Source organism: Pecten maximus, unplaced genomic scaffold (assembly GCF_902652985.1).
Source record: "Pecten maximus unplaced genomic scaffold, xPecMax1.1, whole genome shotgun sequence".
In the NCBI taxonomy this organism is placed as follows: domain Eukaryota; kingdom Metazoa; phylum Mollusca; class Bivalvia; order Pectinida; family Pectinidae; genus Pecten; species Pecten maximus.
The window spans coordinates 1-17,730 of record NW_022980061.1 but is presented as its reverse complement, the minus strand read 5'-3'; the positions used below and the strand labels follow the sequence as shown (position 1 = coordinate 17,730).

General features: G+C 36.2%; 1 long non-coding RNA gene across 2 annotated transcripts; it reads left to right on the top strand.

Annotated features, from left to right (window-relative positions):
- Positions 1-12,863: 12,863 nt before the first annotated feature.
- LOC117319394 lies at positions 12,864-16,584 on the top strand. 2 transcript variants are annotated; one of them, XR_004530718.1, is made up of 3 exons: positions 12,864-12,964; positions 14,076-14,237; positions 16,506-16,584. It is a non-coding gene; the product is annotated as an uncharacterized LOC117319394 (long non-coding RNA). The 2 variants fall into 2 exon arrangements; XR_004530717.1 differs by lacking the exon at positions 16,506-16,584 and adding an exon at positions 15,099-15,135.
- The last annotated feature ends 1,146 nt before the right edge of the window (positions 16,585-17,730 follow it).

The window sequence follows — 17,730 nt, the reverse complement described above, 5'->3', positions numbered from 1 at the left end:
TTAAAAGTTTAATAAAAACCAGGAAAAAAACCCAAAAAATTTTTTTTTCCCTCCCAAAAACCGTGTTGGGTATATATGTGAAACCTATAAAAACCCGGGAACACCCAAAAAAACAGCCAACCGAAAAAAACGATCAATCGTGGGGGAATCAATATAAATTTTTGATTATGTCAGTTTTATGGTACCGTTAGCAAAATTAAAAAACATGGAAACATAAAAAGGAAATTTGGGCCCGGGGTTTGGAAGGGCACCCGTAAAATACAGTCAGCATGCGGTCCCACCCAACATGTTTAAGTTGTGGGACTGGGTGTCGGTTCTTCACGTGAAAAATCGGGGGAAATTATCTTCCCCTTTTCCCAAAAGGCAGACGGGGTATCTTCTTTTTCGTTTGATGTGGTTTACGATGTTAGTTTGTCGTATTGAATAGTTTCATGGGACTGTGTTCAGGAAAGCAGGGGAAAATAAAAATATGGCAATTTCTGGGGTGGTAGGCCGGGAAAAAATGTCCTGGGGGTTTATTGGATCGTTTTTTTGAAAATTTTAAATATTCCACTCCTTATAGTTTTTAATTTTTTTTTTTTCATTTGCCCCCTCAAAATACAAACTGCAATCCAATTGAATTAGACTTGTAATGCCCATTCCTCTACGAAAATCTTGTACACTGCAATGTATCGAGAGGGCGGATTAAAAAGTCAAATTTAAGTATATTGCAAATTATAATTTTTTTTAGGATATATCGTATTGAAAGTCAAATTTTTGATAATTGTGGACCAAACTGTAGGACTTGTTTTAAAGATAAAATGACTATCTGAATACAAGTAGTTTTTTCTGAAATGAAATCTTTTTTTTATTCTTATAATTCTTTGTTTTTTGTAACGATTTGTACTGACATCAACCCTAAAAATAAGAAAAGAATAGTAAAAAAACACACATTTTTAAATATTTAAATAATATGATTTTATTGTGACAAAAAAAATACTATTTTAACAGTTATAAAAACCCCCTTTTATTACAAAATTTCCATTATAGGCCTAGCACATGAACTTGAAAGCTTTCGAGTCTTACGCGCAGCTAGAAGACGGTTTTACAAATACAATATAAAACAGTAGGATTTTTTGTCTTTCCCTTTTGACATAAACCATGTTTATTTTTTTTTTAATTTGAATTGGTAAGAAATCACCCCTGAACACCTTGTTGCAAGGATTATTATGTGGGACAAGGAAATGCCTTAAACGATGGCGTTATTTGGGTTTTTTTTGTAAATTGGTTTATGGGTGGGTGGCAGCATTTTCAAATTGACGTGCAATAATACAATGTAATTGGAAAGTTGACCAAAACCAACAAGTATTCTTTGGTATTGACAAACACCCTTAAACGGGTCTGATCATAAAAGGCTGATTTACAAAGGGGGTATTTTCCCCCGGGACAAATGAAGTTTTTCGTGTGTCATCTCCATTTTGGGGGGTCAGTCGTGGGAGACATCAATTTAAATTTTTTTATTATTTCCCCAAAAAAAACTAGCGGTACCCCTGGCAGGTACCAAGATGTGGGAGGCTGTTTTGGGGGCCGTGCTCCAAAAAATCGCTGTTTTCAGCAAAGGAAGCACGGCCCCTAATCGGTTCTGTGTATTTACTCCCCTTTCTTATCATTGGAAATTTTTTTAACAGTTTTAAATTTTGTAAAGCCCAAAAACCAAAAAGTTAAGTTACAGAACGGGTATGAAAAAAAACATTTACATGTTGTGTTTCTGTACCTTGTTTTACCCCAAATTCCCCCAATAAATTTCGGCGTAGTTGTATAAAAATTAAAACTTATTTATTTTACAAAATTTTTGTTGGTTCCCGGGTTAGTTTGGCGCGAGGGGTCCCTGTGGGGGAAGGGGGATACCAGGGAAAAAAAACCCACGGGCCGGGCAGGTGATTTTAAAATACCAAGTGATCAGGGACGAAAACCCGACCGTTAGGGGAAGGGGTGTTACCGCACTGCGCCCCCCCGCCCCCCCAGGTACTTTTTATAGTGATGGAACTGAGATGATTATGCCTTTCTTAACGCGCAGACTGATCTTTTCGTATTATAAAATGTTTTCCTTTTATGGGTAGGTTATACAAAATTAGTCAAACAAAAAATATAAGTCCGTCATAAATGCCATTTGGTTACACTCATATTTTAAATTTTGAAGTGGGTTAAAATTTTTTCATAAACGCGGATTTTTGTGTACATGTGGATGAGAAATCCTTGGTGATGTATAATGTTTAAAACCGATCGTGTTTCAGGGGTCTTTTTCACCCCCAAGTGTCTCGTAAACCCGAAGGAATGGACCCCCTTAAACGTCTCCCACTTTTTGGGCGTTGTTGTTACAGTCAGGTTCTTTTCTTTTTTTACCGTGATGTAATCAATTTCAAAAAACAGATAAAAACAGGAGTGCAGGGGGGTTTTTGGGGGTATCGCGTTTCCAATGATTATATAGAAATTTCAAAAATGCATAAAAGGGAAAAGTAGATTATTCTTAAAAAAGGCCAAATATTTAATACATGTATATAGAACACTTTTTCGATTGATTTTATTTCGTTGGGCGATACTGTACCTTAGGAATTGGTACGAATTTAAAAAAAGTGTGCCAAGTCCCCTGGCCAATACGTTCTTTATACCTAATCAACAATGACGAGAAAGTTAATTTTTCACGTGTCGAGCTAAACTTCCTTTCATTTATTTAAAATAAAAATAGATGGTGATTAAAATTAAAAAAGTCTTGGATGACATAGTAAACAAAATTTTTTAGGTTAGGTCGAAAAAACGAAAAGCGTTTAAAACGGATTTTTTCAAAAATGGGGCGAAAAAGATAAAAATTTCGCGACGATCTATTTTTGAAAAATGGGGGCAAGGGGCGATACGACGCGCGACCCCAGTTTTAAACACAAGGGTCAAGGGGAACGACAGCGGGACCCCGTTTTATCCAGACTTGTGGACAACAATGGGCGGTTTTGTTAATCGAATTCTGATTCCGGAAGTGGTAACCTTTTGGGGACACCCGACTCTCGTTATTAACGTGTGACAGACTGAAAAACGAGCAGGCGTGCAGATTAAAAGATTTTCCCAAAGTAAGGGAGCCAATAAACTGTATAAGCAGATGAGGAGCATGAAAGGGGTCCCATTTCAAGTTTAATCTAAAACCTGAGGTTTTCAAAAGTTTTTTTCATTTTAGTAATGACGCTTGTCATACGATTTGATCAAATGTTTTCGGTTATCGAATATCCCCGACTTTGAACGTTACAAAGGAGCCACAAAAAAAATAATTGGTACGAAAAAGACAGAGAAAAGAAAGAAAGAAAGAAAATTTAGAGTAAAACACGACTACAAATGGTACAATCGAACACAAGCCGTACGTAAAGCCGCCTTATCTCAAACGGGGCTTTTTCTTGGGTTTTTAAAAATAAAACTGCAAAGACATTCACACAAAATCAAAAACATTAATTGGTATTCCCCCCCACCCTTTTCCCCCTTTTTTGTTATGCAAGGGAAATTTATTATCAAAAAAGGGCATGTCCATGTTACCCGATAAGATTGCCCTTTGTTTCTATTTAAATAAAAACCATTCTTTATAATAAAAAAAAATAAAGAGGTTTCCCCCCGAACCTCGGCGCCATTGCTCCACAGGTTAACATACTTTTGTACAAACATTTGGTTTTTCTCGTTTTTTTAACTGGAGTGCGGTTTTATTTTCAGATAGAAAAGACTATTTGTTCAAGAGAAAGCTTTTTTTCTTTAAAATTTTATGCGAGCCCATTTAATACGAATTTTAGGCTCCCCTTCTTAGAGAACCTTTTTTGGTGTTTTTACGTGTGAGAAGTATTTAATTTAAATAATTTTTTAATAATGGTTCGGGAAGTTTAGTGAAAATTCGTGTATTCGTCTTTTTTTTTTAAGATAAACGACGAGTTTTTCGTTTCGTTTCTTCGTACAGGCACCTATCGAAAATTTCGAGATAAGCCGGGGTATTACGAAACGTTTTTGGGTAGGACACTTTTACGCTATTAAACCGAAAAAACCACGACATGGCCAGGAAATTAAGAATATTTATCAACCAGGGGACATCCTTTTAAAGCCTCCCTTTAAAGACATAATCTGTTGATGGCGTTTTAAAAAGCAATAACCAAGCCCAAATTAATTGATTATAAAAAAAATGTTATAATGCACAACACAAATGTGAAAAAATTTTTTTTATAATTATTTTTTTTTCAAACCTATAGTCAGATTATTAAGTTATTTTAAAATGATAAAAATTTTTGTTCGTGCTTTTTGGGCACGCCATTGGAAAATTAAATCGTATTTGCAAGTGAATTCGCGGGGTTAATTTTTCCCTTTTCGTTTAAACAAACTATTTCCAATTTGTTTAAAATCTATGATTTTTCTTTTTTTATTTTTAATATATATTTCCCTTTGGGGGGGGGGGGGGGGGGGGGGGTTTCGGGGAATCAATTCGTTTTTATTCGTAAGGAATTTTTGGAGACACCCCGAAACAGTCCGTTTTTTGCTTAAAGGAGGGATCAATTCTTTGTTTTAAAGACACATATTAAAAAACGTAATTGTTTAAAACACTTTTTAACATCTTTTATAAAATTCTATGTATTGTGTGTTTTTTTGCAGATTTGTAAGACGTTTTCTATTTAAAATTAATTGGGAGGTCGAATGAGTTTGACGTGAAATTGCCCACTGATTGAAGTTTAAACGTAAAAAAACATGTACTGAGACTGGTTTTCAGCCCAATATAAAAACGATAACATATTTCACCCGGTAATTACCAACCATACACCCAGCACACGGCCCGGGCCAACCCAACAAATTCAAAGTCCCCTAACATAGCGTAGGATAATTATTACATTTTAAAGAAAAGTCCCCCACAACAAACAGGTCATCGTTTACATCAATACCGCTGAACAACAAAATTTCGAGTAAAATAAAAAAAAATTTTCTTAGTTATTAAAGTATTATAAAACTATTTGATAAAAAAATTAGCGCTGTGGTTTGGGTATGTGAGAAAAAAAATAAAAATTTCAATGTTTTGAATGAGATTTCAAGCGTGCGAGAATAAAACGTCCTTTGGAGGACCCCGGAACTGGGCGCGGGGGGCCGTAACAACAACAAAATATTCCGAACACGTGCTCCGTTTGAGCAATCGAAGTCTTTTAATAAGAGTGAGACACCCGGTGTAAAAATGGCACTGAATCGATCCGGACTCAAATGATAAATTCGTCCCATGTACCCCCGACGGGCCCCGGGTTTCGATAAACCCCAGGGTAAGCTAGATGGTGAAAATTAACAAAAGGTTTTAAGTTGCTACAGAAAGGGATCGCAAGCCGTCAAATATGTTTTTATCTTAATTAAAGTTTAATTCCAAACGTTTTTTTTACAGGGGGGGGAAAAATGTGAAAACCAAGGGATTAATAAAGATTTGGAAAAAAATTACGACAAAAAAAGAATCTAGGCTGGGGAAAAAAAGGCTTTACAGCGTTACAATCAATTTTTGGGGAAAAGAAATAAAATTCGATTTTCCCCTGGAAAGGCCTCACACACCCCTCCCAAATTACGGTAATCAATTAAAAGGTGGTTTTAAAAGGGGCCCCCGGGAGATTTTGTCACTGGTATTTTAGAATTATAACACGAAGCTACTTTGTTTATTTTATTTAGAAATACACTCAGCTACAGTTTTTATCCACAATTTAATATTTATATTATACAATACATGAAAAAACAGAATATCAATGTTGGCCATTATTATAAATGTTTATGTAAGAAAATGAACATTGTAAAGTTCAATTAATGCATAAAAATTTAAATTTTTTGGGAGGATGTTTCAAAATTATTAGGTAACTTTTTGTAACAATAATGTACGAATTCGATGATGATGTTTTTATTTCTGCTCGTAATTTATGATGATGTGAAGCAGTACGAAAAGAACATTAAACTGAATTTTTACAATTTAACATAAGTTATATTTTATCCCGAGACTATATGATATGCCCCCACTGTATTCGACAATTTTGGGTTTTTCGTGTTTTTACTTTAGTTCAAATACGACAAATGTACCTTTAATTTTGTTTAGTGTATCGTTTTCGAGTTTGAAATCATGATTTATTTCATCAAATTAGTTATGGAGGATCTCAAAAAAAAATTACTGCATATTCTCCAAAAGCTATAAGTCTGAAAATTTACCCGAACAATTCGCACTCATAGGTAATCAGAAATTAAACCAAAATAAAACATGAAAACGATATTTGCATAGCATGATCGAAAGAGTGGCAAAATATGAACAAAATATAGATTCCATTGAGACAATTGAAAAAGTACTGGAGAATAAAAGAAAACGTTCCGAGAGGTAAGCGTTTTTGCTTCTTTGACGGGCATCGCCAAAATAAATCTAGGTCATGGCGACAATCCGCCATACAAATCTAGGTCATGTCGACACCCGCCATACGATCTAGGTCAATGGCGGCATCCGCCATACAGATCTAGGTCATGGGCATCCGCCATACAGATCTAGGTCATGGCGACAATCCGCCATACAAATCAAAGGTCACGACGACATCCGCCATACAAATCTAGGTCACGACGACATCCGCCATACAGATCTAGGTCATGGCGACATCCGCGTTTACAAAATCTAGGTCATGGCGGCATCCGCCATACAGATTTAGGTCAAATGTAGGTCAAGGTAAAATCCAGGAAATGTCATGTTCTCAGAATGAATACTAGGGTGTCAGCGAGCGCAGAACAAGTTTGATTCAAAACGTCCACATAGAAATATTTTACACGCCTGGTGATAAGAAACTTTCCGGGAATTTTTTTATTTGGGAAAGCCTCCAAGATTAAGATTATTTCTACTTTTTTGTTTTTATATATAGATAAAATAAATATATATGTTACATGCAAGTCGATGTTATGACAGAAAGAGGTGATATTTGTCTGCCACCGTTTACATGTATTGATGAAAGATGTTACCAGTCTGGTTTTCCGTTACAGGTGGAAGAAACCCCTACCAAACTACGTATAATAAAGATTACCCTCACAAGGAATCCAGCGTGACGGCTATCAGGTAATATCTTATTCCTGTTATATATATATATGTGTGTGTGTGTTTAAATTCAGTAACAAATAAAGACCAAGGGTAGAGACTTTATTATATGTTCAAATACACTAAAGGTCTGCTCCACATTTTCTCAGCAGTTTGTTATTTCTGTCCGGTTAAAGGTTAATATAAATGCAATGTTATGGAGTCCTGTCAATATGAGTTCGGATTTGTGACTCTGATAAAAACAAATCCAGTGAACTCTGTGAGGAAATGGGGTTATTTGGTGGGGGAACTCCATGGAGACATCCAGTTAATTGTGAACGGAAAGTGGAACTCCGTTTAGGAAATCCAGTTATTGGAAACATGGGGGCACAATAGCAGGTTAATATCACCCTGGCTAATGTGAATCCCGGGTTTCTGAGACTACAGTTAGGATCCGGATAGTAAGATTTCGGTTAGTAAAGCATAAGTATGATAAGTAGGGACTCTGATGAATCTCGCTAGGTTAATGACACTTGATTTAAATTTTGTTCTAAATATTTTAAGTCAGCCGAAATCAACAAACGTGATCGTTGCTTTTAAACCTTGTTGGAAATTTAAGATCGATTGATGCAATATCCTAGTCGACTTATCTAGTGGAGCTCGTAACCTTAATTGTCAAGACTAACAATATGTTTGTAGTTTTGATTGTTTCAGAAACCTATAGCCAGACGTAATTTTCAACAATTTCGTTTATTCGATGACTTTTCCAGTTTCGACTGGGTCAGCCATTAGTTGGGGGTTACTATTTGCGGTTTGGTCTTGGTGATGCGGATATATGACTTTCAGTTAATCGAAGTGTATTACGGTCTCTTTTATATAGCTACTGAACGGGAGCTTGATAAACTAAACTAAATAAAACTCAATGGGGTTCCAGTGAGAGTACACAAGCATTAGCCGTTATGTACGATAAATACACTTTAATATGGTTAGTTATTTATTGAGGAACCTTTCGGATACCCCACCAATGATTTAATCTTTTCAGTTGAAGTGCTGCAAAGACATTCATTATGATCGCTCCTGAGTCGTTTTATCCTGTTATAACCCTTAATGTTTACCACTGTTGTACTTCATTTCAACAGTATTGTAAATGTCCCGCATGGATCTTAATTCACATTATGTCCAAATGAATGCGGTTGGATTCGTTGTCAAGGTTTATGTCATCACAAGGCCTTGCTGCATCCATGACCTAACGGCCCTAATGGCCACATACCAAACGTTTGCCAGTGTTCTAAACGCTGCCTACCCCGTCAGAGGCTACCATTCCGGTTCATGATTAAACAAAATTAAGGTATTTGTTATTCATTATTTAATGTATTATTTGGCATTGTGTTCATAAGGACGATTTCTGTTTGATATTACCAATGACAGAATGTGTTGAAGCTCGACTTTGATGTTGGTAACAGTCGATAGATTTCCTCCTTTGCCTTGTAAATTGTAACATGTTATGTAGACAAAACATATATGCGACAACACCTCAATTTTTTTATGATTAACGGATGGTTCTGTGTTGCACAGGATGTTTTTTGTTTTTTGTTGGTCATAACGTGGATTCAATATTAATTCTTCGATTGTTGATGCAAACATACTCAATAATGTTTTAACACATGCGCCTTAAATATCATTATAGACATATAGGTTCATTGTGGTCACAATGTCTCTGAGCAAATCTTGGAATTTCTATTTTAGAAGTATGCGTGTCTTACAATTTATTTGCTTTTTAAAATGTACATATCATTTTAATGTCTTTTACTTATTAAGAATTAGTATATGATCAAATTGATTAGTCCTTTGCCACAGTCAAGATACTCCATTTATAAGTATATTTTATCGTAGAGTGTTTCACGTCAACTTAATAAAAAACATAATAGACACCCCCAGATTTAGCACCATTTTGTAAAAACGTTCAATAGTAATATGTAACCATGACAAATTGTCAGATCTATGTTTGTTTAGGCATACCTTGCCATCCTGTATTCCGTGCTAATGTATATTAAAACCCATTTTAACCAGTTTGATTCGAGGAAGTAAATTGACATATAACAATGTTAGCGTTATGGATTAGCGTCTTAGGGAAAATGTCTTGTATGTTCCCGTATTCATGGTAGGAATTTTCCCGTCCAGGGGCTTGCAGACAGAAAGACTCCGTGGCCCTGAAGAGCTAACGCGTATAAATCAAACGGGTTTTCACAAGGGGCTGTGTCGTCTAAATAAAGTTTCCTTTGGGGCCGGTAACCCCATAAAAATGGCCTGGTCTTTTTAAACGGTAATGAGCTTTTGGGGGGACCTTTTTTTACAGTTATAACAGTGGCCCCGGTGTTTTATCCCGTCATCGAATTCCTTAGGGAAAATTTAAAACCAGGTTATAAAGAACTTCCAATTTGGGTTTTTGAAAAAAGCGCTTCGTTATGTAGTGATTATATATTATTTACGGTAAAGTCGTAAAATGCGATGTGTTTTAACAGTTTGATTCACAGAATCCAATTGGATGTTTAAAATAATAATGCTGAAAAATTTTCTGTCGCAGGTGGTCATAAATCCGTGTTCTGGGGGAGGGTGTAGCTTCAGAGCTTCAGTCACTCTTACCCAGAGCACGATTTGAAAACCATTGACGACGGGGGGGGTGGTGGGGTAGATCTCTTTTGGGTTAGATAGAATTGGCCGCCGTGACAGTCCCCCCCCCTGATTTTTATAAAAACACTAAAACATCACTTTTTCCCGGCCCCGTAGTAATAATAACTCGCAAAATTTTTGGGGGGGGTTTAGGGGTGGGGCTAGATAGTTTGTTGTTAAAAAAAAAGGCTTTATGAGTCCTTTCGAAATCAACAGAAAAGGATCGGTTCTTTTTAATTTTTTTGGGAAAATTTTAAAAAAAAGGAATTAAAATGCAATACCCTAGCAAAACTTTATAAAACGTGAGTCACCGTGCCCTTTAAAATTTAAAAAGGTTAAAATCTTTATCTTGTAGTGTGTGATTGTTATCAGAAACCAGAGCCAGACAAAACTTTCCAACGCACGATTTCCCGGTTTTTTGTTATGAACTACCCAGTTTTGCTGGTTTCATTAAGTAGACTTTGTGTTGTGGGTATCGGTTCCCTCGGGTGTGCGGGTTATAAAGTTCAGTTTAATGAAAATTTAATTAACGTTCTTTTTTATTTGGCCGAGAAAGGACCCTTTATTAAAACTTTTAAAAAAGACTTGAATAGGGTTAACATGAAGGCTCCCAAAAATTTAGCGTTAGTAGATAAATATCCCTATAAAAGGTACATGATTTATTTTTGTGTTTCGAAATATGATATAATCTTTTTGATATTTACACCCAGGAGCAGGGGATTAACTATCAATCCCCTGAGGGTGTTTTCTGACCGTTAAAACCCTTACACCTTTATACCACCGTTTTACCCTTTTTTAAAAGTTTTTAAATTACTTTCGCCCGTGGTTGGAAATTCGTTTTAAAAGTTGTTTTTTGTTGGGCCTATGTCATCACAAGGCTTTGCTGATCCCTGACCTAAGCGGCCCATTGGGCCACCACATACACAACGATTTCGCAGTTTATCTAGGCCCGCCTCCCCCCCAGAGCGGCACGCTTCCCCGGGTTTACGAAAAAATAAACCCACCCCTTGAGGTAAATGGACTCACTTCCCGGGTTCAGTTTTATTGTTATCAGTATTATTTCTGACGCATTGTGTTCATAAGGACGTTTTTTCTGGTTGATTACCATGACAGGAATGTGTGAAGGCCGACTTTGATGTTTGGTAACAGTCGATAAGTTTTTCCCTTTCCCTTTGCCTGTAAATTGAACATAGTTAATGTAAGAAAAAATATATTGCGACAACACCTCAGTTTTTTTTTATGTTTAAAAAAGGATAGTTCGTGGTTGGCACAGGTATGTTTTTTTGTTTTTTGTTTGGTAAACGTGGATTCAATTTTATTACATTTTTTCATTGTTGATGCAAACATACTCAATAATGTTTTAACATATCGCCTTAAAATCATTATAGACAATAGGTTTCATTGTGTGTCACAATGTCATCTGAGCAAAATCTTTGGAAATTTCTTATTTTTAGAAGTATGCGTGTCTATACAACTTTGTTTTAGTTTTTTTTTAAATGTACAATATCATTTTAATGCTTTTTAACTTAATTAAAGAAATTAGTAATATGATACAACATAGATTAAGTTCCTTTCCCACATTTTCAAGGATATTTTCTCATTTATAAAGTATATATTTTTTATCGTAGAGTTGTTTCACGTAAACTTAATATGAAAATTACATAATAACAGCCCCATATTTAGCACTCATTTTGAAAAAACGTTTACAATAGGTATATGTAGACATGGAAAAAATTTGTCAATGATCTATGTTTGTTTTAGGCGATACCTTGACCACCCTGTATTCCGTGCTAGTAATTAATTTAGAACCATTTTAACCATGTTTGATTCGAGGAAGTAAATTGACAAAATGAACACAGTTAGGCGGTTAGTGGATGTAGCGTCTTATGGAAAAGTGTTTGTATGTTCCCAGTCATTCATGGTATGGAAGTTTCCCGTCCAGGGCGCGTGCAGAGCAGAAAGACGTCCGTGGTCTGAAGAGCTAACAGACGATATGATCAAACAGGTTCACAAGCGGCTGTGTCAGTCTACATATCAAAGTGACTTCCTTGGAATACCACAAAGGGAGGACCCCTCCCTGGCTTTTTAGTGGAATACCACAAGGGAAGGACCCCGGAATTACTAAAAGTGAGCCCCTTCCCCCGCCCTATACCGGAACTACCTCCAGTTAAGGACCCCTCCCTGGTTTTTAGTGGACTTTCTAAAAAGTGAGCCCCTTCCCTGCCCTATACCGGAACTACCTCCAGTTAAGGACCCCTCCCTGGTTTATAGTGGAATTACTACACGGTAATAATGACTCCTGTGTTGTTACATCCCTGTTTTGTGACAATAATTTGAATAAACATGAATTATATCATTTTATGTGTTACAAAGCCCCCGCCATGAAAAAGGGGGGGGGGGGGGGGGGGGGGGGGGGGGGGGGGGGGGAGATAAGGTACCCAGTCGAAGGTAAACCCTCCCACTCGTTCCGGAAGTTTTACCAAAGAGATGAAAGTTTTCAGATCATTCTAAAAAAGCACAATTCTATGAAAAAAAATACATCGGATAAGGAGCCATGTACGTGTTTACCTGTAGAAATGAAGGCTCCCTTATTGGACGGAGTTGGGGGGGATAGCAACCTCCCTGCACTGTACCGAAATTACCGATCTGGCATTCATATACCGATATAAGGGACATTGCTCCAGTAAACGTCGTAGTAGGAATGTCCGAAAACTGATTTCAATATTGAAAAAGATAATAATGATAATAATAACTAAGGTCATTCAGGGCAACATGTTTATTTTGTTTTTTTTTGTTTGTTTAGGAATTCTGTCCTGGTAGATTTACTTGATTAAGAGACTTGAATATTTAAGTTATAAAGGTTGTGCGCCACACAGTGTTGTGTGTGTGAACGCAAATCGACAGTCCTCACCTTAGGAATTCTATAATCTAAAAAATACACGTTACATTTTCTTATCCAACCCGAACTTTCCACAACTTGAGTCTCTAATCAACATAGATGTCGCTCATCATTCAATAGAAAACATTGTTTGCAGAAGATTTGTTTTGACAGACCATGGTTTGATTTATAGGTTTCCAAGTGAAGAGTGCATACAACCTACCTCCGATTGGAAGGCCAACATCCCCCTACACACTGACTCCGTGGCCGATATTCCTTCCAAACCCCATCCCAGCAAGATGAACTTAGACTTCCGGCTTCACGCTACGGTAGCAACAAGAAAAAACAGCTTGTCGCTTCCGGTACAAGTAAGTAATTCCGTTATAGATTCACCTGCATACAAAAACGTAAAAAAGAATTTTGTTGTGTTTCCGCTTTTGGTAGAGAAAATTGTTCTCGTTTTCGAAAGAAGTGTGGTCGTTTTTCGCTTATCCTGATCTGTGCCAAGTACATTGGGCTAAAGATATCACGTGATCTCAGTGATTCCACATTACCAAAATAGTTCGCCTTGGTCCATTGGCGCTGTACGTTATGAACGGATTATGTAGTCAATCAATACCATATGAAATATTGTAAATGACATATCAAATAGTAATTTTACACTTCCTATCCCTTTATGTCTCTTGTCGACGCTGTTTTTACTTTGAATAACACGATGTAAATCTCTTACATGAATCCTTTTTTTTGTTGAAGTGAAAGTTTTCTATTTCAACATTTATATCTTTATAGGATGCTTTATATAAGATATGCATTTAATGTTGAAAATATCTTTCAATACGACCAAGAAAAATAAAATGGTATTAGAAACATAACAAAATATGAAAAGATTACACCTTAGTGATTACACTCCGAAACCTTCGGGTTGTTAGCGGTGGTTTTATCTTATCAGCTATGGAAATATGAAGTTTATACAGTCTAGTCAATGCTATATAGAAATATTTCATCAACTACGTTTCTTTCAATTTTTCGATACCGCATCGGAGGACCACATTTTAAGAATGGGATTTTAGTTGACCTTTGCTATAGAATAAAATCAGACATTATAAAAGTTGGTCTTCCCATATCTACGTCAGAAATTATTTGAATCCTGGAAAATCTCCCACAAATTGCCCGATGGTGCAAATTTACAGTCATTCAATGAAAAAATCCATTACAAAACTAACAAACGCATTTTTCGCATATAAGAACATAGAATTATTATATGTTATAGATTTAAGGGTTATATTAAAAACTCAGTTTATTTTTGTATTTGAAAACGGTCACCATTAGGTCGAAACAGGCTTATATGCGCCATACCTTGTGTGTTCATAATGTTAAACCCAACAGGCAACACTAATAACAATAGCGGGGCTGGGAGAGGGTTAAGTTTGACTAATTGTTGTGATGATTGCCTCCTAAATGCCTATCAATATTTTACAGTACCCACCGCCTCGTCTAGGTACATGCACATTAAACAGAGGACTACATATGATCGCCATTATAACGACAACTCGCCAGCTGTTGTTACGCAGATTAAGGAATCTGGCAAGAAAATCGGGGCTGAGGTTCTTCGGAAACACTTAGAGAAAACGGAAGGAGAAGGTAAGAACTCTTCTGCAATAGAGGTACAAATTTGCAATTTGTATCATATTGTGTTTTGTGCCATATATATTTGCCCTGTTTTGAAATCAAGCGTTTTTAAAACCCAGATGTTTGGCAAGTTTGCTCTGATTGGTTTGCACGCTGTGTCACATGATCATGATAACCTATGGACATTTACATGGGCATGACGTCATTTTACCGCCGGTATATACATTCACAATGCTTGTCTCTAAGTTTGCATGCTTTGTCAAAAACGTGAAGAAACACATGTCAAATTTTCTAATCACGGCATAACCTGATGGTCTCATGTGTCACTTCTTTATATGATTAATTTCTTACATACAAAAAGACACTTAATATGCACGAAATTGTTTTTAAAATAATTTTGAATTCAGTTTTATTTATGTAATGTGACGCCTCTGGTGTCTTGAAAACTTACATATTTCACATTAAGCACGATACCACACAAATGCACAGACATCTTGTTGTAATGCTTCTTGTACCATTGCTGGTATAGAATTGTACTTCTGTCACGTTGTCAATTGTCCGACAGAACGAACCGATTGTCACAAGCTATAATTATTTTATACCAAATAAAGAAATGAACAGTAATTCTGATACAAATTACATAACTGGACTCGATCAAAATTTCACTGCAAATTTCCTTAGAATTTTAATTTATCTTACAAAACATGTAAAATAGGTATTTTATACCTAATCAAACGCATTTAAGATATCATTTTGTGACTTCCGGTTTCTTGTTTTTGATTACTTCCGGTTTTATGTGTTGTTTGGTGTGGTTGCCATGCAGTTGTCTGTGAGTGTCGTTTATACGGTGCTTCGATTTCTAATCTGTTTCAGAGAAAGACTTGGTCGGGAAGATGTTAGCGGCCTACGAATGGGCGGTGCCGAACCGATGGGCGGAGTTATGAATGTACAGCCGCCACCGCCCCGCCCACATTCACGCGCCTCTGTCATTCCAAAACGTTCTTTCAAACCTCCAAGCCCACCCCATTTCGAACCCTTAGTGCCAACTCCTCGGGAGTCCACCCTTCCGGCTGGGTCGTACACCGACCCCAAGCCACCGCTCGCCAAGCACGCCCCTGTGTGCAGACCCGATAGCGGGTGTCAAAACAGATTGGAATGCATATACCGCCCACTCCAATATCTCTACCAATGAAAGGATCCAGAACGCCACTACACCCATATCTGTACCTTACCACCCCGCCCATGTTTTCTTTCGTAGTCGTGATTGTCGCTAGTATTGTTACAATATATCATTATTAAAATATTGTCATTGAATATCTCATATTCAACTGCCCGTTTTGTTCGTCAATTTACTGGATAGAAATGAAGATAAAGTTGGAATATCGAACATGATGCATACATTGTGTATGTGGGCTGAGGTGTTCGTCACGAAAAGATTAAGATAAAAAATATCATCTTAACAACAATAACAAAATACATCAACTCTATTATTGTTCTCAGTAATTTCACGTGAATGCCATGATGGAAATATCAATCTAAAACAACATGAGTAGGTTTTAGAAAAAAAAAGTTAAACATATTAGGTAAAACGTGGGAAAATATTTCCCTAAGTAATGGTTTGTCTAGAATTGAAATAAATTTATTTGTCGTCTAGGCCGTTAAAAGTGTCGTCAATTTTTGCTGTAGTTAATCTCTTTAAGTGCTAGTATTATATACGTGACATGCGCCATGACCTGAATAACAATAGTGTGTGCTTGCTAGAGGAATTGTGATACAAGACCGATGTTATCATCCCTACAGTGTCTGCATTTCAACAGAATTTTATGACAGATCTTCAAAACTTTTTTGTCAGAATTTTTGTTGTTGTTTCAGATTTTTGTGGTGTTTCGTCGTTTTAAAGCAATCTGTGATCTTTCACTTTTTATCTTGGACATTCTGAAGCACGTGATTTAGCCTATCACACTTTTTAAACTGCCAAACATCACAGATAAAGTGTATCTTCAAGTCGCCAAAGTTTCCTCATTTATGTTAGATATTCAGTATCTTATACTCGAAGTTTTGGGGATTGATAGAATATTAAAACCAAGCGGTATGAAACATTTTGATGATGTGACGTAAGGTTAAACTTTGACATGATGTTGTTGATATGGGACGTAACTCTTGATGACCCATCACTTAGTACGAGTTATCTCCCTTGATAGATTAACTAGATATCGTTTAGACTGGTTGTAATGAGTTGTGAGTTACATTGTAGTATCATTTTTCTGAACTTATTTTCAGATGTGCAAAATTTAAACTACAATTGCTCTAGAACGGAGTTAAACCACCCTGTGTTACGAATGCAACAGCGGTCTAAAAATCTATGTTCCCGCGGCTTTCAATGACCCATGGAGCCGTGCCAATGTTGGACAGGGCCACTGATTGGCCTGGCCCTGTACACACGTGATCTTATCACGTGATTGTAAACAACCAATCAACGATGCCTGGAGCATTGTTGCTCAACACCTTGGATGTAGTCTGTGATATAAGTCGCCTAATTTTTCATTAACATTTGTTTTTAATTTAATATTGACCTAATCCAAATGACACTCGTTTACCAACCCAAATTGTTATGTTTATGTTCATTTTTCCCTTGTTTTTTTTGTCCCCGGTTTTTAATGAATCTCAAATTACATGTCATTGAAATGGTTCAGAAGCGAAAAGAGATTCCACTTTCTCCTAGAAGACGAACGAGATTGGTTTGTTCTTTTCCTGGCGGTGATTCGGATATAATTCACAATTTATTTTGTTTATGATTTCCACATATCTATATGTATTTATGTTTTAAATATTATAATAAGAAGAAAGCTATATTCTTTATCTCCGGTTGTTTTTCTTCCACGAAGGAAAACAAGTCATGTGAGTTGTATAGATCTAGTCATCATATTAACAGGAGTCTATTTTCTACGTGATGAAGATTGTGTTTTAATTAAAAAATAATTAAGATTTTCCAATATTTTTATGCTTACACTTTGTATTGCGTTAGACTTACTGGTAAATGCTAGATACAGTGTTTTATTACTTCACCGCTTGTATACTATAAATAGTAATTAGGATTATCCTATCACATTTATAGCATTATGAATACACATGTAAATGTATTATATATTCAATTTGTTATTAATGCTCAGTATAGACGTCATGTTTTAGCAATGATAACTCTTTCGGGAGAATCAATATAAACCGTGTACAGTCGTAAGACCGTCGTGATAGATTACTTCGCTGATTTATAATACGATTACCTAGTGGTAATTACATCACCTTTGGCTCAATGGGATTCAAGGGATGTCGTTTATTGCTATTACAAATATGAAAATAACCCGACAGGAAAAATAGCTGATAAATTAACGGATTTACAGTTCCTCGATTATTTACATTTTTAGATGATATAAATGATAATGTTATGTATAGTTTTTAAACGATGTGAACTAGAGTTTATTTCTATCCAAAATTCATTCCATGTATG